Here is a 26,495-nt window from a genome sequence, read left to right on the forward strand (position 1 = left end):
ATACAACAACAGCAATCTAAAACGTTTTACATTATTAGCTCTCGTGCCAACAGAATACCACATAAACTCAATTTCAATTCCAACTATAAAGGAACAAGGTTAGATCAACATTTACTCGTAATCTATCTTTCAATTAATTTTTCCTACTCTGAATCCCCTGCGGAGGACCATTTATTGTTTCTGAACTTTGTTCTGACTCGGATTGCTTAGCTTGTTCACGACGATGTTGGCCATCCATCTTAGCAGCATCAACAATAGCTTGAAGTTCTTCCATCCTTCTACCTGTTTGCAGAATATCTTAATCCACCTGTAGCATCGACCTTTGCAATGTAGCCATTTCTTCCTCTAATTCACTCTTCCGAGATCACAAATTTTTTAAACAACGACGTGACAAAGGTATCTGCATCCAGGTGTCCAAATGTGCAATAGGAACATTTGTAGGCACTTTAGATGATGAAGATGACTTGTCAATGCTGTTTGACATTCTAAAATTGAACAAACCTTCAAGTAGGTTAGTATATAGAGAAATAAGAAATTATAAACCTAAATTATTTTCAGGAATTGAAATAATGAATACAGTCAAATTACAATGACCTAGGCTTTTATAGAGTTCTTAACATTCATTATTATGAATTTCATACATATACAAAAAACAACACATTTGTGGTAAAATTTGGTTGTAACCTGCGTATCTGACAAGGGTTAAAATGGTCGCTACAATCTAACTCTCAATCAAACAATACTTATACGAACACCCTATAACCAAGTACAATGGCAAATAAAGGTTCGGTCCACGAGGAACGAGAGTAATTGCAAATCAATCTTAAACCTAAGCTAGTTCGAAATCAATGGAAAATGGTGTTCTAAAATACTACTAATAAGATGGAATAAATCAATAAACTAAGACACTAGGGAGAACGGGAATCCGCCTAACCATTGGTAACTAAGCAACAAGGAATCACAGAGACAAACGGGATATGCAACGACTATAAGTCTGATCAATATCATGTGATAGGAAGACAACGGGCAATACTAAGCTTGGATTTCTCATGCACTTAACATTACTCGATACATAATCAAACCACATTCAATAATGAAATACTCAATTCACAATCTCTTGTTCAAATCAAGAATATCATGCAATCAAATTCAAGATTCTAGGTTAGCTACTCCTATTATAATGAATTAACATGCAATCGCATATAATCAATTTAATCACAATCCGTTTATCAAAATCAATCCTCAATTACATAGATTACCTAGGCCGGGTTTCATCCCGAAACCCTAGCTAGGAGACTACTCACACATATTCATAATCAAAGCAATAATGAATTCCAAAAGCATAATAGATATAAACATGAATTCTGATTAAGGAATAATAAAGCTTGATTAATAAACAAGAATGAATAATACCAATTGTATTGATGCGAATCAATGGAAAAGTTCAGAACTTTGATATCCGTCGTCAATGAATAATACAAAGAATCTTCGCAAATCTTGCTTCAAATCAATCCAAGAAAACTAAAATCTCTAGAAATATCTCTAAGAAAACTAATGAATCTCTAATACTAAGAACGTTCTCCAATAACTCTCTACAAAGGCTCTCAAAACTATCTCTAAAACTGTCTGAGGAATCCTCTTAAAGTTGGGCCTTATATACGTCTTCTAATGCGGAGAAGTCAAGCGCGCAGTTAACCCTGGATCAGCACGGTCGTGCTGTATTTGGCACGGCCGTGCTAGCTTGTCAGTAAGTAAACCGGATTTCTTCTTCAAATTGGCACGGCCGTGCAGCTTCCTGGCACGGCCGTGCTAAAAATGACACGGCCGTGCTGAATATGCTCTAGCACGGGGCTCATACTGAAGCTGACACGGGCACGGGCAACATCTGGCACGGCCGTGCTAATGGCCTGCACGGCCGTGCGGGTGCGTGGATACTGACACGGCCGTGCTATTGGCTTGCACGGCCGTGCTGCCTTGCCTGGGGTTGCTTTCTTATAGGCCAGCACGGGTGTGCCTATGGTAACACGGTCGTGCTGCCTGTGCTATGTAATCAATGCACGACACTTGAACTTCCTTAACTCCTCGGACTCCGGTCAAGGCTAGCTCGGTTACGCATCAAAGGCTCGGGATCCGATTAAACTCGGTTGATATTACCTGAAAACACATCAAAAACAAACCGAAAACCCGTGAAGCACGTAATATGGGGAACGTAAGCATAACAAGGTAATAATCGGCCAAAGCGGCCCCAAATACATCCAAAATCATCCTAAAATATGCTCTAAAGCGCGCCCTAAAGTGCGCTTGTCAGTATCCATCCATAAAGGATAACATCGCATGTTCAGCCGTGTTATCTACCAATATATCAATATGTGGTAGAGGAAAATCGTCTTTAGGGCTAGCTTTATTAAGATCCCTAAAGTCGACACACATATGAACTCGTCCATCCTTTTAAGGGACTGGAACTATGTTCGCTACCCATTCTGGGTAATTACATACGCGAATAAAACCGCCGTCCAACTGTTTTTGTACTTCTTCTTTTACTTTTAATGCGACATCAGATTTTATTCGTCGAAGTTTTTGTTTTACTGGTTTAGAAGTAGGGTTCAAGGGAATGATATGTTCCGCGATTTCCCTATCTATTCCCGGCATGTCATTGTATTACCAAGAGAACACGTCTTCGAATTCTTTTAGCGTCGATATGAGGGTCGATCGCTCTTCCAGATTTAGAGTTAAGCCAATTTTGACTTCTCTCTTATTTTGTTAGTTCCTATATTAACTATTTCAGTTTCTTCAACAATAGGGTTCTTTTGTTCTCGTTCATTCATTAATTTAACCAATTTATTAATGTTATCATCTTCATTAGATTGATTGTTAGAGCATTCTAAAGATTCAAGAGAAGGCATATACTCGGAAATAGAGCTCATATTATTAAAATCAAAAGAGAGTACATCAAGAGAAGAATCCTTTTTGAGATCTTCGTCCTTAGAACTAGAAAATAAAGACTCAGCAATGGCCACAAGGCCTAGATTTTCAGCTTCCCTAGAGTCTACAATAGATTCATCGTCCGATTCTTCAAACATCTTCCCTTCGCCTATGACGATCTCCAGTTTATCGCCTTTGTGATTGATCCATTTGAAAGATTTCCTCCATCCATACTCAAAAGTTTTGTTTGAAGGGGTGATCAACGAGGTTGGGTCAAAGGCTTCATCTTGAATGGCGTTTTGATTGGTCATTGTTGCGACATGATTTTGCTCTAGTCCAAATAGCAAGTTAAATGCTTGCCCATCATAGCACCCTATAGTTGGGTGTTTTGATTTAACGATACTAAGATTGTCATCCAAGAAGTAGTAATCATGAAATATCTCAAATCCAGGCTTCTTGATTCCTTCCACAACTAAGGGTTCCGAAAATTCGTAGCATGGGTAATCTTCTCCCTCCCTAATGAATTGTCCATTAAGGGTTTGTTGATAGGATGAGAGTAAAGTGATTATCCCTTTCTTATTATTGTCTCTACGTGCTTTTTTTTTGGCATCGTGAGACTCCAATTCTTCTTTGGTTGTTTTATATCCCAATCCAAAGGAGAAGCTTTTCTTTGGGATAGGAAGTAAGAGAGATTTCTTCATTCTTATTCCCAAAGGCATCCCAAGAAAGTAACTACTCTTGAGCAAGATGTTGTTTACTATCCGAGTGGAATATGGATTAAGCTTGAATGGTACTTCCAAGTCTTCTTCCATTTCGATTGTGAAGATTGGCTCCACGACAAATCCCCACATGTCTTCTTCATCATTATCATGGTTTATTTCTAAGAGTGATTGATCATTTATTGCTATTTTAAGTGGAGAAGCATGTATAGTCATCGGAAGCCCTTGATAGTTCAACCTAATCATTTGATGAAGTTGTAGGGAATATTTCAAGCATTAACCCCTAGCTTAAACCCCATAGTGATCATACACTAAAGTACGGTAGAGTCCAAAGGGAAAGAAGATAGAGCAAAAGAGTCGCCAACAAGTTTTAGGAACTTGTAGACCGTTCACGAGGTGAAGGTTACACCCCTTAACGATCCAAGAGATCGTCAACTCCATAAGGTCTTGAACCAAATAGGGTTCGGGGATGAAGGTACAAATCCAACCTAGAAGAGATTGAACCTGTCCTAATAATAGGCCTCTACTTTATTCTGATCGTATTCATGTGCGCTTTCTGACTGACATGCAATCATTAGGTTTACCCTAAACATGTTTAATCTATGTTGGTTTAATTTAATGCACAAACAAAACTATTATTAGCGATCACTTGAATTATAATCATATTAACCCTAAACAAGATTATTAATTATCTTATTAAGCGTGATTACAAGTACAAATTCCCTTTAAGCATGCATAAAAGGCGTGATCAAGCAATAAATAATAATATATATCAAGCAACACGATAAATAAAAATCATCAAGATAATAATATTCATGTTAAAGCATAATAGCAAGATCCTAGGCATGATACTAACAAGATTAATAACAAATCCTAGCATGTCACTAAACAATAAAAATCAAAGCTTTATCCCTAACATGATACCAAAAAACATAAATATTAGGAAGAATATAGGAAGCATCATACTTTTAATCATACTTGATGATTTGGGTATTTTTACCCGGCCAGGTGGCCCAATCAGAAAATGCCACGTGTCCTCAATAAAGGTGCCATTAGGACCTATGAGATGATGACATGTGGAGGGCTGACATTCCTCTTCCCTAAACAGACTGATGATCCAGCATGGACCAATCAGAGGGCAACGCGTGTCATCCAAAAAGATGCCCAAAGGCCTTTTGGGCTCAGTGACGCGTGTCACTTAGGCATTGCCTCTGGAATGGCGGCCTTCAAGGGCCCAAACCTTGAGGCGCCGTTTTGCGGCGTGACCTAATCCCTAGGTCACCAGATCCTAGGGAAGGCACACCTTCCAAAAAGACCCTATAAATAGGGACATTCTTACATTTATGACAAGATAGAATATACACGCAATACGAGACAATACGTCACTTACTACAGAGCTGTCATTTTCACAGAACAGACAACACTAACCCTGAGCTTGGAATCCGAGCAGATAACTTTACTTCCGCACGTTTTATTACCGAACGCTTACTACCTTAATCTTCGGAGGCGAACCACCGACCATCCAGCGGTCCGTTTGCTTTGCAGGTACATGCGACCTTTGCTGAACCCAGTCTTAGTGTTGTAACTCTCCCAAGGGACCAAAACCCCCGAAACATTTGGCGCCGTCTGTGGGGAGAGTACCTCTGAAATGGCTTCACAAGTACCTGTACCGAATCCAGAGGCCAATCGGCCTCCAGAAGACATAGTGGTCCAGACGGACCATGACTCAGGTGACGACGCTGACGTCGAAACCTATGTGGATCCAAACGGATCCCTCATCTCTAGACGCATCCGCAGTAAGGAAAAGCGGGAGCGTCACCCTGACTAGGCAGGGCCAAGCAAAACTGCTGGTCAGCCAAAGAAGCCCTCGGGGCGGCCGGGTGATCCTTCCCAGGCGGCAGGATCGACTCCTGTCACTCGAGATGAACTAATGAGACTCCTGAGTAGTCTCAGGGGTGAAATCAAACAACTCTCCTCAAAGAAGTTGCCTACTCCTAGAAAGAAGCAGTCGGCCAAGAAGCCAGCCCAAGCTGGCAAACAGAAGTCGGTCAGGGAGCGTCAGCCGACTCCTCATCCTGCCCCTACGGAGAAGGCTCGGCCCCAATTTGACCTTACCAGGCTCCGTTTCCCAGAAACGGGCACAAGAAAAGCCATCCGACACATACAGCCGGATGGTAGCAAGAAAACATTCTTTGATGCTCGGCAATACATTGAGCGGAAGAGGACCCAGCTATCAGAGTCGGCTTCAACGTCGACTTACCATGATAGCTTTCGGAATACCTCTGTGAGGTGTTCCCAGTCTGTACATGAGACCCCAGCAAGCAGCCCACGGGTTCAGTCTGGCCCTCATATTATTCAGTCGGCCCAGTACATGACTCAACCATTGTATCAGGCGCCGGTTTTACCTTACATGCAGCCTGCCCTCTTTGGAGGACAGGCGGCATACGGCTATCAGCCGATGGACTGGCAGCTTAGGCTGCAGCACCTTGGAGATCAACCATCTGCTTTCTCTAGGGAAATAACTGAAGCCGTACAGGCGGCTAAAGTTAAAAATGTTCTGGTTGGAGCCTATGACGGGACCTCCAACCAGAAGACCACCTGCTAACATACACCCACCTCATGTATTTACAGGGGTTGGATGATGCCACATGGTGTCGTTGCTTTCCAGCCACCCTGAAGGGCATAGCCCAACAGTGGTTTGACAAGCTGCCGGCTGGTTGCATAAATAGCTTCAAGACGCTTGCGTTCTTGTTTGCTTCAAACTTCTCTATGAACATCCCTGCCAAAAAGACAAGTCTTGACTTGGGCAATGTACAACAGGGAGATAGAGAAGGCTTGTGTTCCTATGTCAGGCGGTTCAATCTAGTCCGAATCCAGATTCATGGGCTGTCTGATGAGGTCGCCTTCACAGACTTCTTTAAGGGTCTGAAGGACGGGTCTACTTTTAAGTACGAACTCGTCCAAACAAATCTTTACTCTGCAAGGGGCCTTGCGAGAGGCGGAAGCCTATATACAGGCGACTGAACTCTGCTCCTCCAATAAGTAGTCGGACCATAAGAAGTCCGATTGACAGAAAGAGAGTCGGCCTGCTCAGCCGGCTGTGAAGCCAGAAGAGAGCAAAAAGAAAAAAACAAGTCTGGGCCATTGATAACTCTGATCAACCGCCCCAGAAGAAGAAAAAAGAGTGGAAACCGTACGTCCCAAGGTACGAATTCCACAAGGACTGTTGCTCCATCCTCTTGGAAATTAAGGATCGGTTGACTCTTGAGAAGCCGACTCCTATGAAAGGTTCCATGAGGATGTTGGCCATGACACGAACGACTACTTCAGTCTCAAGTGGGAGCTCGACCGTCTGGCCGATAAAGGACAGCTGAAGTCCTATGTGAAGTTCAAAGTGACTTCAAAGGCAAATCCAGGGCAGTCCAAGAAAAAGACTCCCCAGCCTGCTGTGAGTGTCGAAACTGATGAAGAACCGGTATACACCATAGCAGGCGGCTTTGTCGATGGTGGCCCGACCATTCGGGGCACCAAGGACCATCTGAGGAAGATGGTCAACTCTGTTGAGGAAGGGGATGCGGCAGGCACATCCGCCTTCCCTAAAGTTGTCATCACCGAGCAGGACAGAGGCAAAGTCCGTCGGCCGCATGATGACCCTGTGGTCATTGAATGCAAGGTGGCCAACCAGCTGGTTGATCGAATTCTGATTGACACAAGAAGCTCCTCTGACCTCATCAGCCTCAAATGCTTATCCAATCTCAAGTACAAACCGGATAGCATGATGGAGGTCTCCCACACCCTTGTTGGGTTTGGGGGAGGACTTATGCACCCAGTCGGACGCATTGACTTACCAATCCGCCTGGGAAGCAGGGGAGACGGTCGGCACATAACCATCCGTTTCCTAGTGGTTGAAGAGCTCACAGCTTACAACCTCATCTTTGGCCGTTCCACTCTGAATGAGTGTAAGGCCGTCATCATCCCTGCTCTCATGCTACTCAAGTATGAGAAGGATGATGGAACAGTCGGTTCCCTTAATGGGGACCAAAAGACGGCTCGAGAGTGTTACCTCTCGGACGTCAAGCTCGCGGCCGTAGCATCCAGCCGGGGCAAACAAATGATCGACCTCGACGATGTCGAGGAAGAACAGTTGGCCCCACCAGCCGGAAAGAAAAGAAAGACTGATCAGCTGGTGGTGGTCAAAAAAGAAAAGCAATAGCAATCACTGACCGGGGAACGGTCGGATGATCTCCGTTCCCAGCCTGCGGGTGAGCACATCGATATTCCTCTGGATGACAGCCGTCCAGAGCGAACGGTTAAGGTGGGGACGGTTGCGTTTGCAAAGCTGGGTGAAAGCCTTCACCAGCTGCTTAGAGAATTCAAAGACATATTTGCCTTTGAAGTGGAGGAGATGCCAGGCATCAGCCCGGATCTCACTGTCCACAAACTCGCCGTGGATCCTAAAAAGAAGCCCATCCGGCAAAAGAAAAGAAACCACGGCGAGGAAAGAAGTCAGGCGGCAGCCGCAGAAGTAAAAAAGCTGCTGGATACCAAGTTCATTCGGCCGTGCAATTTCCCTGAGTGGGTAGCTAACGTTGTGTTAGTAAAAAAGCCGAATGGAACCTGGCGGATGTGTGTTGACTACACAGACCTCAACAAGGCATGTCCAAAGGACAGTTATCCATTTCCTAAGATCGACAGTATGGTCGACTCAACAACCGGACATGCCCTGATGAGTTTTATGGACGCCTATTCAGGTTTCCATCAGATCCCCTTGTGGAAAAAAGATCAAGAAAAGACGGCATTCATCACTGATCAGGGGTTGTTCTGTTATACGGTGATGCCGTTTGGTTTGAAGAATGCGCCTGCTACTTTCCAACGAATGATTAATACGGTCTTCATTAATCAAATCGCAAGGAATGTAGAGGCGTATATTGATGATATGATAGTCAAATCCAAACAACAGGCGGATCATCTTGCTGATCTCCGAGAAACATTCGCCACACTCAGGTGGCACAAGGTCATGCTAAACCCAAAAAAGTGTGTCTTTGGCTTTGAGTCTGGGTAGTTTCTCGGATTTTTGATTGACCAAAGGGGAATAGAGGCCAACCCTGAGAAAATACAAGCGGTAATCGACATGCAGTCACCCCGTACTGTGAAAGAAGTGTAAAAATTAACAGGTTGTCTGGCGGCTTTGGGGAGATTCCTCAGTCGATCAGGCGACAAGTGTCTCTACTTCTTCCAGGCAATCAAAAAGAAGACCAACTTTGAATGGGGGGATGATGTAGAGGCGACCTTTCAAAAGCTGAAAACTCATTTGCACTCTTTGCCAAGGCTTGTCAGCCCTTTGCCCAAAGAGAATCTCTTCATGTACTTAGCCGTCTCTGATCACGCCCTCAGTGTCGTTCTCTTAGCTGAAAGAGACGACATCCAGCTCCCGGTGTGTTTCATTAGCCATGTTCTGAGGAACGCAGAGCTTCGATACCCCATGGTTGAGAAATTTGGCCTTGCCCTTTACATGGCCATCAAGAAGCTAAAACCCTACTTCTTAGCGCATGCGGTAGAGGTCTATACTGACCAACTGATCAAGCGGCCACTCACAACCTTGGAGTCTTCTGGACGAATGCTTAAATGGGCTATTGAAATGCAAGGATTAGAAATCACTTACGAACTAAGGAAGGCAATAAAGGGGCAAGCATTCGCCGATTTTATTGTCGAAATGACAAGGCCGGTTGTATCGGACAATACAGACCAGGTTTGGAGCTCCACTGTAAACGGCTGTGGTGTGACAAGGTAAAGTCGTATCCCCTAATAAAAAATAATACCTAAATCCTCTAACTAAAGTAGATAGGGAAGTAGGGTCGATTTCCACAGGGAAACAAGTCTTTTTACTCCTAATTAATTAATATAATCTAAATTATCTAAGTAACCAATATTTATATTCGAATAAGTAACTAAACTACTAAGATTGAGAATAGAGAGAAAATAATATATGAAAGGATCTAGGGTATAGTTTCACCAATAAATAATATACCAGGGTAAAATATAATAATCATTCATCAATCATACATCAATCAGATTATAAAGGGCTTTCGCTACGTATTATAATCACACAATTAATTTACCGGTATTAAATCTCATCTTTCGAATCTCGACTTAACCATTTATAAATTAACCTGCCTATTGAAACTAGACCCAAATATTTATTCTCATCTGTCGAATCTTGAATTAATATTGCCAAACTCATGCATAAAAGATCAGGCCTAATCTAGTCACAGAGCATTAATCCAATCAATAGGAAATTAATCTAGCATTGATAATTAACAACAACAAATTACCCCTTCATATTATTTATTAGATCCCCATAAACCCTAGAAATTAAACTACTCACAAATCATCATGACTAAACTAATCAAATAAATAAATAAAATCATAATCAAGGAAGAAAATTAAATAACTGAAATTAAAGGGGAAGAAATTGTTACCAATAAGTAATTTGGAGTTAATGGAAGAATTAAGAACAAAAGTTGAGAGAAAGAAATCTAAGAGAACAATTAAGAGAGTAAAGAAAGTGTAAAAAGGAGAAGAAGAAGAAGATCCTAAAATCGTATTACGGAGGAGTATTTATACTCCGTACAAAAATCCTAAACTTAAACAAATTAAAACGACGTTAAGCGTCAACTAATAAATACACGCGCCCGATCGGGCGCGCCTTTTTTTGCTCCTAATACTAAACTCGCGCCCGGGCGGGCGCGTCACCGGGCGCCAGCCTAAGCTTCTCCCGCCCGGCCGGGCGCGCCTGTGGGCGCCAGCCTCTTTGGCCGGGTGGCTCATTTGGGCCAATATTTGGACTACGATTGGGCTCCAATTCTTCGGGCCAATCTGGATTTCCTCTTCCGGTCTTGAATACTCGGTCCAAATGCCCCGGTATCACCTATACCGAGCCCTTAATCACCGGTTAGATGGCTCTAACCGGTCCTGGGCTATAAAATCTGGTCGTGCTTCTCCAATGTTCGTGATTGCTCCAAAATATCTCGGGAAAATACTCCAAAAGCATAAATCCCTGCAAAAGTCAACCAAATCTACGAAAACACTAGAAAACACCAATTAGTAATAAAAGTGGCTCTAAAGAGCCAAAAACACTACTAATTATGACCAAGGGACGGGGGTAAAATACTATATAAAATAGACACATCAAACTCCCCCAAGCCAAACCTTTTCTTGTCCCTAAGCAAAGATCTCATCAATGAATCAATAAATATGCTTCACCCCAATCCATAAAAATCAAGCACAAACGATCCAGGGTAAATCAAATAAACATGCTTCAAAGTTAACCAATCAAATCCATCCAATTACCTTTCTTCCCTAACAATTTTCAAACAGAGCAAACCACAAGAGCATATAGAATTCAAGACTAGTGCTCACACACTCAACTCTCATTTATGTGGTGAGTACAAGATGTGCTCGATCGCTCTCCCTCCAACCCCTTTATGTGAACAATGCCCTCCCAACTCACACTCTCGTGTGTATAAAACAATGAACGCTCAATCCTACTAGTCGACTCGAAATATGCCAAATCATAACTTGCATTGATAAACAACACTTTCACATTCATACAATTCTATGCACAAAGGTCGGAAGGTCTTTAAAGCTTGTAATGTAAGGCTAGGGTAAAGGGTAGGATAAATTTGGGAATAAGTGAGAGGAAAGCTATGCTTAAAGGAGCCATATCCTAATAAAACCCATGATCAAAATAAATAATGATCCTACATCTCCTACATAACCAACTCTAACATCAACCAAAATATACTCCAATCATCATAAATAAACCCAACTCTTACAATTTCACTCATAAAATATAATAATGAAGAAGTAGAGTGAATAAACAGACTTATTTTCCAAACTTGAATATTTTTCATTGAAGCTCTATTATTTTCCTTTTGATCAACCTCCAACTAGAACATTTGAACATTTTTTTCTTTTCGAAGTTCACTTATTTTTTTCCACATTTTTTTTCTTGAACTTCTCTTTTTTTTTTCTTCATAATACCATGCTTTATTTTTTCAAGAAAATATAACTCTCAAACTCCTCAAAAATAAACATGAATAACAACAAAACAACTTCTCAAATCCCACCCAAATTGTGCAAGTAATAAGCACACTACAAACTCCCTCACCTCACTCACTAATAGCTCCCCCAAGCCAAGCTTGGGACTAGTAACCAATGGGGCAAAATAGGCTTGTAATGTGGCTAATAAACAACAAAAGGTCAAGGCAACAACATGGGTAGCAAGAAAGGAACAAATGTATCTACAATATCTGGAGGCTACCGAAAAGAACAAATGCCTTCGTCCTCCACCAAGTGCATAATAATGAATCATATAAATATTACTAATAGTTGCAAACCAATACTCAAATTCATTGACATACCAGGAACTATGGAATTATCACACATTCCTTACCAAATCAACAAGTCAAGCACTATATTCACAAGTAGTTGGACAAAATTGACGCATGTTAAGGTTTCAAGGCAACCAAACATCAAATCATGGTCAACTAATCCACAGTGCTTATCATCAAATACCAAGAATCAAAACAATTTACTCAAGTAAGGGGCACAGGGAAGGATAATTTATAATTCATTGGAACGTATTTTTGGATTTTTTATTTTTTCAATTTTTTTGTATTTTATAAATAAGAAAGCAATAAAAACTACCCTAGAAAGCAGGAAATCTAACCTAAGAAAACACACCAAAAGAAATAAAAGAAAAAAAGAAAAAGAAATATACCAAATCAAAATCTCCCCCAAGCCAGAATCAGACAATGTCCTCATTGGCTCGGAAATAACCCAACAGCTAGTCCTCATCATCCTCATCCATCGAACCGAAACCCGCACCTCCACTGCCACCTGCACCCGAAGAGCTACCACCAAAATAATCAGCGTGAAAACTCCCCCCCCCCCCCGCCGGTCCCCCGAAAGGAATGGCCTGGCCGTACCCGAAGAAAGAAGAATATTCGGTGTAAATACCACGGGTAGTGGGATCCCTATCGTATCCCTGGGGTGGAGGCTGAAACCAGTTAGGGTGAATAGCGTCGTCGGGAATGTTGCCCCGACGAGCATAATTATCGTACATAGGGTAGAGAGCTCTACCCTGGTTCCTCTCTAGGTACCCTAACCTCTGGTCTATGGAGCCTACCATCCTCCTAAGGTCAGTATGTGAGTGCTCGATACGTCCTAGGGCCTGACCTATACTCTGAAGATCCCAAACAGGGTCAGAGTCAACATGAGGGACGGAGTGGGACATACGAGGTGGAGAGAAAGCCACCTCGGGCTGAGGCTGGGGTGGTGGAACTGGTGGTGGTGGTGCCTGCTCCCTAGCGTTGGCAACTAAAACATCATAAGAGTAAGAAGGTTGCCCTGGGGGAAAGACGGTCAAATCAGGACTGGGTAGGGGAAAAATGGGCAAAGGTTGCTCGTTCCTAGTTCGAATACACCAAAAGGGTGTCTTCTCGCTATCCGGTCTAACCCACCCCACATCCTCAAAATACCTAGCAGTCATGTAGGTATCTGGTCCACAGTTGGTCAGCTGGTGGGGTCCGTCTACTACAAAACTGGCCTTTTTCACCGCTATTCGAGTGATAAGGCCACCTAAACGGATAGGGGTCTTGGAAGTGGTGCTGGCTGTGGCATGCCTACTCAAATGGTGAACTATAAACCTACCTATGTTCAATTTCCCGTACCCGTACACATAGTGTCCTATGACAGCTAGTTCATTAGATTGAGCGTTATGAGGCTCGACCCTACCTAAAAAACACAAACCCGCAAATCTTTGCCAGATTTTTGGGACAGGGTGGTGAATAGGTTTGGTACTAGCATGTTGGGGGTCGGGGGTAGGCAAACCAGTCAAAGCATAATATAAGTCACCCATTTTATAGTCCGCATGCCACTGGTGAGATAATTCAGAATTTAATTCAAAAATTTTACAAAATTCTAAAAAGTTAAACTAATATTTCTATTATTTAACCTGAAAAATAAATTTGGCCCATTTCTACTACTAACAACATGAAAAGTGGACAAGAATTCACAAGTAAGTTCTCGGTATGTAGGATAGTGCATATTAACAAATTTTCTCATGCCAATGTCATTCAAAAATCGTTTTACAAAATCATACAAACCAAATGATTCTAGGGTAGGGCGATGTAACCACCGAGAAGGAATTACCTCACGACCGATCAAATGCTCTAGCCGTTCCTTTTGTTCTCCGCTCACAATCTGGATCGTCGGCCAGTACGGGAGTTGCAAGTCCGGGTCGTATTCCTCCCTCGAACTGGAGCTCCTACCAAAAATGGACCTAGCCCTTTTTGAAGCCATGTTCAAGAAATGAGTTTGAAAATTTATTGAATTAAAACTGAAAATTTTTTATATGAAAGTGAAGAGGATGAAGAGAGGATCACAAATATGTAAAGAGTTTTTAATTTGGGTAAGAAATGGAGGAGAAATCTTAGAGAGAAGGTAGAGAGAATGTGAGTTTTAGAGAGAGAAAGTAATGGAGGAAAGAAGAAATGGAGAAAGAAAGAAGAAAAGAAAGAAGAAGAAGGGGGCGGATACGCTCGCGCCCGATCGGGCTGTGGGTTGCCCGGTCAGGCGATCTTGTTTTTTAAAATTGCTAAGCTCTCGCGCCCGGTCGGGCGCCGGTCGCCCAGCCGGGCGATCTAAGGTACCCGATTTTGACCAATTCACGCGCCTGGTCGGGCGATCTTTATTACCAATTTTCCCTTGGTCTCGCGCCCGGTCGGGCGCCCTTCGCCCGATCGGGCGATCTTGAGGTTCAAAATTTCGCCTTTCTCGCGCCCGGTCGGGCGAGGCTTGCCCGATCGGGCGGATAAATTAGTCCGTATACAACGAATTTTGCGCCTGGTCGGGCGCCTCTCGCCCGGACGGGCGAAATTACTTATTTTCAGATCATTGCTCTCGCGCCCGATCGGGCAAGCTTCGCCCGGTCGGGCCCGAGACTAAATCGACGACATATTAATTTTATTCTTTTCTCCAAAATTTGGCTAACTCTTTTCCTTCAAACCTGTACAAACACTCATAAAACTCATTAAATTCCCTCATCTCTCCTCTCATAAGAAAAAGAAAAGAAAAACTAGACTAAAAAGCATTAAAAATACGGGTTGCCTCGTGAAAGCGCTGGTTTATCTAGGTCCCGCACGACCTTCTTACCAAGTACAATTTCTAGGACCCTTGGCCTAACGCTTGATCGGGTGGTTTCTCACCCGGTCTAGCGGTGTTTAGGCTGCGATACGGCTTCCTGACATACCCTGTGGGACGCCAAATCTCCTTATCTGGCGGATCCTCCTTGATTTGGACTGGGGGATCTTCAATGCTACGCACTAAAAATCCTCCTTCGATCGAAGGTTGCTCCAAATTATCATTGCGTTCAACACTTGCAACTCGATCTGGCGGAACACTTACCGTAGGCTCGATTCGCACAACTTGCTCGATCGGTTCCCCTTGTTCATCCTCGAAACCAAGACCAACATTGTAGAGTTCTCTTTCTATTGCATTGACTTTCTTCTGCCATTTGTCTATCTCATCTGAAAAGGACGCAACACAAGATACCGCCTCCAAGGGATCTTTTTCAAGAGCTTGGGGCTTGTTAGAATAATTTACAACCACATTAACACTGAAACATTTCTCCTGAGTCGTGGAGATTTTAGGGGCATTATTCAGATTAAAAACAACTTTATCATCCCCTACTGATAATGTTAACTTACCACTTCTTACATCTATGACTGCTCCTGCAGTGTTAAGGAATGGTCTACCCAAAATAATTGGGGTTTGCATATCCTCATCCATATCAAGAACAACAAAATCTACAGGTATATAAAATTTACCTACTCTAAAGGGGACATCCTCTAAAACACCTAAGGGGTATTTGAAAGAACGGTCGGCCATTTGTAGAGTTATATTGGTAGCTTTTAATTTACCCATATTCAACTTAGAACACACAGATAATGGCATGACGCTAACACTAGCACCCAAATCACATAATGCATTATCAATCAAGAGATTGTCAATATGACAAGGGATAGAAAAACTACCCGGATCTTTTAATTTAGGTGGAGACTTATTTTGAAGTACGGCACTACACTCTGCAGTGAAAGCTACTGTCTCTACCTCACTAATAGACCTTTTTCTCGTCAATATTTCTTTCATAAATTTTGCATACGAGGGGATTTGTGTGATCAATTCAGTAAAGGGACCTGTTACCTTCAAATCTTTTACCACCTCCAGGAACTTACCAAACTGCTTATCCAAGTTTGTCTTCAATTGACGATTGGGGAAAGGAAATTTGATAATTGGCTTTGGAGCATTATTATTCTTGTCTGGAGTAGCCACCTTCTCTGGAGTTGTACCCTGCAATGTAGAATTAGATATGTTAGTATTATCCTTTAGCCCTGCAGGGCTATCAACTACATTGTTTGGTTTAACGGAATTAAAATTAGCATTATTTAATAAAACAGGTTCATCAACTCTGGGCATAGAGGGCCCTTCATATTTTGAACCGCTCCTCAGAGTAATTGCAAATGCTTGATCCGTAGGCCTAGTCGACTGTGCCGACAGAGCTCCCTGTTGGCGGGCTTGTAGAGTAGCGGAGAGTTGCGCAATTTGATTATCTACAATTTTATTATGCGCTAGAATTTGATCAATTGTCGCATCTCTGCTCTCCATGTGCTTTTGCATATTGGCCAACATTGCTCTAATTTCCACCAGAGAAGGGTCAGAAGATGAGGAGGGTTGTTGTGGCTGGTTCTTCTGGCTAGCATTGGGATGATAATATTTATGCTGATGTTGCTGTGGCGCCTGTGGTTCTTGTGGTGGTGGATTTTGAACATTAGTGCTCCGATAGGAAAGGTATGGATGATTCCGATACCCAGGATTGTAAGTGTTGGAGTATGGGTTATTCTGCCTATAAGCTTGGAAGGCATTAACTTGCTCCACGGAACTCCTGCAATCCTGCTCCCAATGACCTATAATACCACAATTTTCATAGAAAGCCTCATTAGAATTATTATTAATCGCAGAAACATTGGCAACATTAGGAGTGCTCAGATTATCTAATTTTTGGCAAATAGAGGTTAGTTGAGCTTGCAAAAAGGATACAGAGTCGACATTATGCTTCCCCTTGTTAGGAAATCTCTAGGGTTCCCATACTGGGAATTGTGTATTGCCATGTCTTCAATAACCTGACCTGCATCATTAACATCAAGATTCATAAATCTCCCACTAGCTGCAGAGTCTAAAATTATTCGTGAAGAATTTCCAAGGCCATTATAAAAGGCTTGGATTAACTGCCATTGTGCTAAATTATGGTGGGGGCAATCTCTTTGTAAATCCTTGAACCTCTCCCAAGCCTCATGTAAAGATTCATCGGCTTCTTGGGCAAAGTTCTGGATCGCACTCCGTAGTACGGCTGTTCTCTCTGCAGTATAATACTTGTTATAGAAATTCAGAACAAGAGTTTCCCAATCAGTTATACCAAGTGTAGTTCTATTTAAACCATTAAACCACAATTTAGCTTTTCCAGTTAATGAAAAAGGAAAGAGAATCTCCATGATTTGGTCTTGAGTGACCCCGGCTTGTCTGATGGTGTTGCAATATTGACAATAGTCGGCAATGTGAAGATTCGGGTCTTCACCCTTGGCTCCACTGAATTGCTTCCTCTCTATCATCGTTATAAATTGAGGTTTAATTTCAAATTGAACCCCATCAAGAGCCGGAGTAGGGGTGAGATGTGGAAAATCCGTAAGATTTGGTTGTGAATAATCACTAAGCTTCTTTGGAGCCGTCATCTCTGATTCTGCGTCTAATGATGTCACTGAATCGCTAGAACCAGTTGGAGGATTACGGTGATTATTGTTATTATCACCAGAATCCGCCAGGATTTGCTTGTAGAAATTTTTCTGTCTATGGAAGGAACGTTCGATCTCAGGATCGAATGGGATGTAACCTGATCTGGAACAACTGGGCATAAACAAAAACTAGAAGCAAATATGAGATTTGTCTCAGAGAACTAACGCTCTCTAAGACAAAAGGGAAATAATCTAGACTACAAAAACAATCAGAAATAAAAATAAAACCGTTTTCCCGGCAACGGCGCCAAATTTTGACAAGGTAAAGTCGTATCCCCTAATAAAAAATAATACCTAAATCCTCTAACTAAAGTAGATAGGGAAGTAGGGTCGATCTCCACAGGGAAACAAGTTTTTTTACTCCTAATTAATTAATATAATCTAAATTATCTAAGTAACCAATATTTATATTCGAATAAGTAACTAAACTACTAAGATTGAGAATAGACAGAAAATAATATATGAAAGGATCTAGGGTATAGGTTCACCAATAAATAATATTCCAGGGTAAAATATAATAATCATTCATCAAGCATACATCAATCAGATTATAAAGGGCTTTCGCTACGTATTATAATCACACAATAAATTTACCGGTATTAAATCTCTTCTTTCGAATCTCGACTTAACCATTTATAAATTAACCTGCCTATTGAAACTAGACCCAAATATTAATTCTCATCTGTCGAATCTTGAATTAATATTGCCAAACTCATGCATAAAAGATCACGCCTGATCTAGTCATAGAGCATTAATCCAATCAATAGGAAATTAATCTAGCATTGATAATTAACAACAACAAATTACCCCTTCATATTATTTATTAGATCCCCATAAACCCTAGAAATTAAACTACTCACAATTGTTACCAATAAGTAATCTGGAGTTAATGGAAGAATAATCAAGGAAGCAAATAAAATAACTGAAATTAAAGGGGAAGAAATTGTTACCAATAAGTAATCTAGAGTTAATGGAAGAATTTAGAACAAAAGTTGAGAGAAAGAAATCTAAGAGAACAATTAAGAGAGTAAAAAAAGTGTAAAAAGGAGAAGAAAAAGATCCTAAAATCGTATTACGGAGGAGTATTTATACTCCGTACAAAAATCCTAAACTAAAACAAATTAAAACGACGTTAAGCGTCAACTAATAAATACACGCGTCCGATCGGGCGAGGCACCGCCTGATCGGGCGCGCCTTTTTTTGCTCCTAATACTAAACTCGTGCCCGGCCGGGCGCGTCACCGGTCGCCAGCCTAAGCTTCTCCCGCCCGGCCGGGCGCGCCTCCGAGCGCCAGTTTCTTTGGCCGAGCGGCTCATTTGGGCCAATATTTGGACTACGATTGGGCTCCAATTTTTCGGGCCAATCTGGATTTCCTCTTCTGGTCTTGAATACTCAGTCCAAATGCCCCGGTATCACCTATACCGATCCCTTAATCACCAGTTCGATGGTTTTAACCGGTCCTGGGCTATAAAATCTTGTCGTGCTTCTCCAATGTTCGTGATTGCTCTAAAATATCTCGGGAAAATACTCCTAAAGCATAAATCCCTGCAAAAGTCAACCAAATCTACGAAAACACTAGAAAACACCAATTAGTAATAAAAGTGGCTCTAAAGAGCCAAAAACACTACTAATTATGACCAAGGGACGGGGGTAAAATACTATATAAAATAGACACATCATGGTGCAGGGATTATCTGTCAATCTCCTGAGGGAGATAAGTACGAATATGCACTACGGTTCAAGTTTCAGGTCTTTAACAATAAGGCCGAGTATGAGGCCCTGCTACCCGGCATTCGGTACCGCAAGGCGGCAGGGGCAAAAAAGATTGCCGCCTGCTCTGATTCTCAACTAGTCGTACTCCAAGTCAATGGAACGTACGAGGCCACTCATCCGGCCATGATAAAATATTTACAGGCGGTCAAAAGTGAAGTTGAGACACTTGAGGAGTTCCATCTAACTTAGGTGCCCAGATCTTCAAATAATCAGGCGGATGCTCTGTCAAAACTAGCATCATCCGCCTCCTGTGAAACGCCTCGGTCGGTCTTCTAGGAGGTCGTGGAAAAGAGAAGTATATCTAATGATGACCCCATTGGAATTCTCGACCGAAGCTCTACCTGGATGGACAACATCCGGGCTTATCTTGCAGACGACACGCTCCCTGATTCACCTCAGGAGGCGGCTGCTCTGAAGAAGAAAGCGGCAAACTTCGAGCTGAGACAAGGAGAACTCTTCAAAGCTGGTTTCTTGAAACCCCTATTGAAGTGTGTTACCCCAAAAAAGGGTAAAGAGGTCCTCGAAGATTTGCATGCGGGTTTCTGCGCCTCCCATATAGGCGGCAGGTCTTTAGTTGCCAAGGCCAGGCGGCTCTATTTCTGGCCAACTCTGGAGTCGGATGCTATGGAAATGGTAAAAAAATGTGACAAGTGTCAAAATTTTGGCAAGCTCATCCATCGTCCGCCCACAGACCTGACGGCCATCCACATCCTAATTTCCTTTGCCAAATGGGGCATGGACATACTTGGGCCTTACACCGCGGCCCCAGGCGGCAAACGCTACATATTGGTAGCTATGGATTACTTTACCAAGTGGGTAGAGGCGGAGGCGGTCAAAAACATCAAGACAAAAGACGTCATTTCCTTCATCTGGAGGAATATTATCACTCGCTTCGGGATGCCCATGTCTATGGTTTTTGACAATGGTCCTCAATTTAAGACGCCTCAACTCAAGACTTGGCTGGGAGAATAAGGGGTCTCAAGCCTCTTTGCATCAGTCGGTCGGCCCCAAGCAAACGATCATATTGAAGCCTTCAACAAGCTAATCTCAGACGGGATTAAAAAGAAAATAGAACGGGCTGGTGGTCTTTGGGCGGATGAATTACTACACGTCCTCTGGTCCATCAGAACGACTGCTAAAGGGGCGACTGGAGAAACCCCGTTCCTCATGGTGTATGGTGCAGAAGCTGTCCTGCCCATTGAACACGATGAGCCGACTCTTCGAGTCATGTTATATGACGAAGAAGCTAATTGGGAGGCCATGCGGCTGGCATTGGACTCACTTCCAGAGCGCAGGGGCAATGCTGCCTTGCGCCATGAGATTTACCGTCTGAGAATGACACGGGCTTACAACAAAAGAGTACACAAGCGTCCTCTCAAAGTGGGGGACTTTGTGCTACGGAAAATGGAGGCAGTCGGTAGGGCGAATGAGCAGGGAAAGTTAACCCCAAATTGGAAAGGCCCCTACCGAATATATGAGGAAGTAAGAGATGGCACCTACCGCCTGGAAGAACCAGACGACAGAAAGCTGCCTAGGACTTGGAATGTAGATAACTTGAAAAAGTACTACTTCCACTAGTGGAAAAATAGCCATCCGTAACGGGCAAAAAAGGCATATCCGTAACGGACAATGAGCGTTACGTATGCCACCGTTACGGATAGCAAGTGTTAGTTGTAACGGGCAGTGTCAGTTACGAATAACAAGTTATTCGTAAAGGGCAGTTGAAATGCCCGTTACGAATAACTCGTTATTAGTAATGGACATTTCAAGTGCCCGTTACAAATAACCCGTTATTTGTAAGAGGCTTTTCAACTACCCGTTACGAATAACAAGGTTATTTGTAACGGGCATGATATCTGCCCGTTACAAATAGTGTTACCCCAATTTTAAAAAAAAATCCAGCACATTGTGCTGGATTAGCTAGCTTGCATAATAATTATAGCACAATTATTTTATTAATTAAGTGAGATAAAAATAGTACTTCATATTTATACAATAAATAAAAAAAAATACATTTATTATTATCTAATAACTAAAACTAAAAAAAACAGAGCAAAAGAAAATCTCAATTGCAATAAGAGATTTAAATGATTTTCCACTAAATTAATGTTAAATCATTTACATCTTCCACCAATTTTTCAAGTTAGTGCAACTTTGATCTCAAATTCTGTGACAGCATCAGTTTTCACTTCATCTTCCGATCTGGTCGACCTACTTGATCTATTACCAACTCCATTGCTAGTCCTCCTGTTTATAGTAGTCTCCACAACTTTACCACCTACCAAATATTCAATCAAAAACCCACTTCAAAACCATCATTCATACAACATATATCAAGTAATTAACGGGAAATAAAATCGATTATTACTTGGGCTCGCATGTTCATAAAGAATGATTCAGGGATCCTTGTTAGAGGATTATTATTGAGCATCAGCATAGTAAGTTCTGGGGTCAAAGATGCCATACCACTTGGAATCTTATCGATTTTGTTATGACTCAATGACACCTTTACCATACCATTGCTTCATTGCTCCACTTCAGGCCTTTTTCCTGGATGTATCTCTGCATTCTTCAAGACTATGAGGTTATCTGATTCAACAGCAGTGAGAAAAGTCTACTTTTCTCTTATAAGTCTTCAACTCGTCATCTAAGTTAATAGCCAATAAATTGCACAAGACTCCTTTCATTGCAATTCCTGAAAAAGAATTAAATATGTTAGGTAACATATATTGTAGGTATGCCTTGAAAGTTTGTATTCGATTTCCTTGCTGCATATTTCCAACATCAAATAAATGTATAATATTCAACTAATTAGCTTGCTGAAAACGTGGTATATCTAATTGGCAAAAAGTTTAGGAAAAGCATGACAAATAAAAGAATGACAATGCTTGAACTTGACTGATTAGTAGTTGTTATCTTGTTCTGGTAACTTAAGCAAAAGTCAATATAAATGACTAAATGATAAACAAAGAAAAAGTAACTAGAAGAAAAAGAACAATCCAAATTGCAAGAGATTACAATCAAATACAAAAAAAAGAAAAAAGTTGTCTTTATACTTCTTCCATGGTTGCAGTTCATTACACATATTACTAGAATACTAGTATAGGTCAAGGTTCTCAATATTACGCCTTTTAAAGCTAGATCAACAAGTACATTGAGTTGTAGGCTAGATTATGATTTATGAATGCACATAAGGAAATAATGAAATCAAAATTTCATCACCCTACTGGTTTGTCCCAGCAAAATTCACTACTCCCTTTGCTAAAAACGTAGTTACGAAAATCAAACAATTTGGCTTTTGAAAACTGATGAATTCATAACCAGTCGAGTGCCACAAGCAGATGTACAACAAAGAATTTCTTTTTCATATGAAGTCAAACCACTAGATGCAAACCAAAGCTGGCAGCTCTTATCAAGGAAAGTACTTGAAGGGGAAACTCATTCAAACCTAGAGAGCTTCGTTAAAAGTCAAACATACACCTACATTTTTAGATCATAATAGGACTATTATAAACTAATGAATGTAGTCCACAATAGAAACTAGTTGAAGTCTATGTATCAACCAAGTATAATAAAGCTCCACAATTATAACATGATAAGTAACTAAACATGAGCCAGAAAAAAAAAACAATTTAAATGAGGTTAAACAAGCATATAAGTAAAGATAAACAACAACAAAAGCTAATAAAAAATATGCTTACCCTGATGGTGTCGTGGTGGTTCCAACTGACTTCCATTGATAGACGGCCAAGCAAGCAGTATTTGTGACCCTTTTGAAGCCTCAACACCCTGAATTAACCCAACACGAGACACTGTTAATACTTAGAGGCAAAATCCCAATTGAAAACTATATATTTACAGATATAAATTGAAACTAACACATTGAAAGAACATTAATTAGCATATTTTAAAACTTAAAATCCCAATTCACAACTAGAAAATATCTTTCTTTTTTCACATAAAGTTTAGCTTTATTCTACTAAAAATAAGAGTTATAAAACAAAACATCAGCCAAAAATATCTTACAATTTGTTCATGATAATCCAAAAAATCAAGAAAAAATTCAAAAATCTAAAATAAGCATCAAAACCAATACTCACTAAATAAAGACGAAATAACACAAAAATAACAAACACAAAAATTCAAGATAGGTTTTGAGAGGACGAAAATTCAGATAAAAAGATAACAAAGAAATTGAGTAAAAAATGAAACATATAACACAATCATAATTTCCAATATGCATATCCTAAATTTAGGTGAGAAACTTCTAGACCAAAGCAGATAGTATCTCAAACACCACAAAATCCCAAAATCAATGAAAAAAAAAGCCAAAAATCCGTGCTTAAGAACACATAAAAATGCATATAATTGACAATCATAACATAATCAAAGCAAATAATTCCTCAATTACCAGGAAAAAAAAAATGCAAAAACATACAAAGAAGCAAAGAAATGCATAAATAATTACAATTAGAAAATGTTTAAAAAATTGAGAAATAGTTAAATTCGGACTAAAATTAATTAAAAAAATGGTTGAAATAACCTGAATATGCTGATAGAGGAAGGCAAGTAGTGTTTAGGGAAGGAAGAGGCGCCATTAAAGAGTAAATTTGCCACAATAAAGCGTAGTGCCCAACAACCATCCCCCCACCAGGAACCCAGATCTGGCCATGAACACCACCCTCACAAACCCACAAAACCCATTACCCATGAAATCACAATACTAATTTAAGAGTAAAGCAACGAAAAAATTAAGGAATTTAGATAGAAAAATAAGGGAGACTGAGTGACGGCGGCAAAGGGAGACTTAGTGACGGCGGCAAAGATAGATTGAGTGAGTAAAAGATTGAAAATGAAGGGAAATGAAAGAGGAGAGAAGATAAAGAGGGGGGAGGGCAAGAATTGACGGCTAAAGAGTGAAACCCTAATACGAGTAGTAAATGGGCTGTGGGATATGGGCTATGGGCTCCTCTCCATCAGTTGGACTAAATTATTTGTGACGGGCACTTTATGCTTGTTACGAATAATATAGTATTTGTAACGGGCAATAATTTGCCCGTTACGAATATTATATATTTGTAACGGGCAGTATTTTGCCCGTTACGAATATTATATATTTGTAACAGACTCCTATTTTGACCGTTACAGATATATTTAATGTAACGGGCATAGCTTTGCCCGTTACGAATAGCCTGTTACGAATGACAATTTTTCCACTAGTGTTCTAAGTACGAATGTAAATACCTCAAATTTTGTCATTTAAAATTTGTCTAATGAGAATATGCCTTCATTTCCAGCTTGTCTTTTCTTATTATTAGTGTCGCCTGTACAAAATACAGACGGCCAATGTATTTGGATAGCGTCTGTCCTAATAGCAGACGTCCCAATCCCTCTGAAGAAGCCGACTGCTTTAAAGCAGTCGTTTCTACGAAATTCTATAAATTTATGCCAACACTTAACGAATATTTACTTAAATCTTAAAAAGGCATAAGGTCAGATAAAATCATTTTGAGGCCAATGGACGTATATTAGGAAAAACATATAGAGGTCGAATGGTCACAGTCTGCTCCTACATGAGTATGACCATCTGCTCCAACATGAGTCAAATAACCGACGACGTCCATTCGGGCGAATTCATCGAGGAGAAGCATCTCCCATTTGGGTGGCACATTGCTCTACAAATACATCAAGCGGCCCTACCGAATGCTAAGCAGCATTCGCAGTCGTTTGGTTTAATCGAAAGTGAAATTTTAAAGGCCAGAATTTTCTAACTGTTCTAGCACGGTCGGGAAAGGGTCACTGTTTCATAAGTAGAGGCTATTGAGGCATTAGGCCGGATGCGCCTGTTTTTGCTCTGGGGAAAGACAGGCGGAAATTTTTTACTAATCTACAAGTCTAGTTAACTAATGAGGCCCTTGGCCAGATACGCCTGTTTCTACCCAAACGAAGGACAGACGGACTATTACTTACCAAGAAAACGAGCTAAAATACTTAGCAGATTAAAATACTTGTGGGTCGGATGCGCCTGCTCTTTGCTCTTGGGGCGAGACATGCGGTTTATTCTAAAGTAAAATTAAAACTAAGTTAAAACTTAGCATCTTATCTCGTCGAGGCCTTAGGCCGGATGCGCCTGCTTTTAACTCTTGGAGAAAAACAGGCGAGGGATTTTTGTTTAGCAGATTTGCTAAATCAAGAATCTTGTATTTCGTTTGAGCCAATGGCCGAATGAAAACAATTATTCATTTGCTCCGGATGGCCGTCTGTCGCGTGGTTTGGGGCAATCACCATAGTGATTGATTGACTTAGAAACCATGTATACTCTTCTAAGTATCAATAATTTCTAAGTCATCCACTCAATCAAAACCACTCGACATCCGTCCAGGGGCAAGAACATTCGCATGGTATACAGGTTGTAATACTTAGCCAAAAAACATGCAATGAAAAAATTTGAAGGACAACAATATGAATAACTTCAGCCAAACAGCCGAATGATTTTAAATTAAAAAGACCAATCGCCACCAGACGATTGGGTAAGATTGTTTGCTGGCAAAGCCAGATGAATTATCAACTTACCCGACCCCTCGGTCGGTAAAGATACATAAATACTCGGCACGCAGGCCGGAAGATGAAATGTATGGCCATTCGCCCGCAGAAATAACTAAAAAGCTTTAAGGGACGAAGGGATTATCAGCATTGGCAGCAGCATCATCAGTTGCCGGCTGCTCTTCATTTTCATCATCCTCCTCTTCCCTGTCTTCGTCTCCGGAGGAGCCTGAAGAGGAGTCGGCCTCTTCACCATCAGCGTCATCCTTGTTCGCCTCCTCTTCAGCATGACGAAGGAGTTCAGCATTGAAATCCTCGTTTGCTTGATCAAACTTAGATTTCCAGATGCCAAAATCAGCCCCCGGCTGTACCGCCTCCCATGCCGTCTGCATGATGGATTCATAGTCTTCCATCATTTGTTTGACAAGGGCCTGCTTCTCCTCCTCAGCCCGGGACTGGAACTTGGCCTTCAGCTGCTTCTGCTGGTTCGCCAAGCGCCCCTCCAGGCGGCCAACCCGCTCCTTGGCCCTCTCAGCCTCTTTCTTGGCCTCTTAAAGAGGCTCAAGCTTTTTCTTAAGGCCTTTAACTTCAGCCTTAAGGTCATTGATTTTGGAGCGGGCTGAATCCA

At 41.3% G+C, this 26,495-nt stretch overlaps 1 long non-coding RNA gene across 1 annotated transcript; it reads right to left on the minus strand.

The window, feature by feature from the left end:
* Positions 1-21,393: 21,393 nt before the first annotated feature.
* On the minus strand, positions 21,394-24,324 carry LOC110690620. The gene is made up of 4 exons (XR_002505121.1): positions 23,868-24,324; positions 23,026-23,113; positions 21,693-22,019; positions 21,394-21,602 (listed from the first exon to the last, which is right to left on the minus strand). It is a non-coding gene; the product is annotated as an uncharacterized LOC110690620 (long non-coding RNA).
* Between the last annotated feature and the right edge of the window lie 2,171 nt (positions 24,325-26,495).

The sequence above is a fragment of the Chenopodium quinoa genome, unplaced genomic scaffold (assembly GCF_001683475.1).
Source record: "Chenopodium quinoa cultivar QQ74 unplaced genomic scaffold, ASM168347v1, whole genome shotgun sequence".
Taxonomy (NCBI): domain Eukaryota; kingdom Viridiplantae; phylum Streptophyta; class Magnoliopsida; order Caryophyllales; family Amaranthaceae; genus Chenopodium; species Chenopodium quinoa.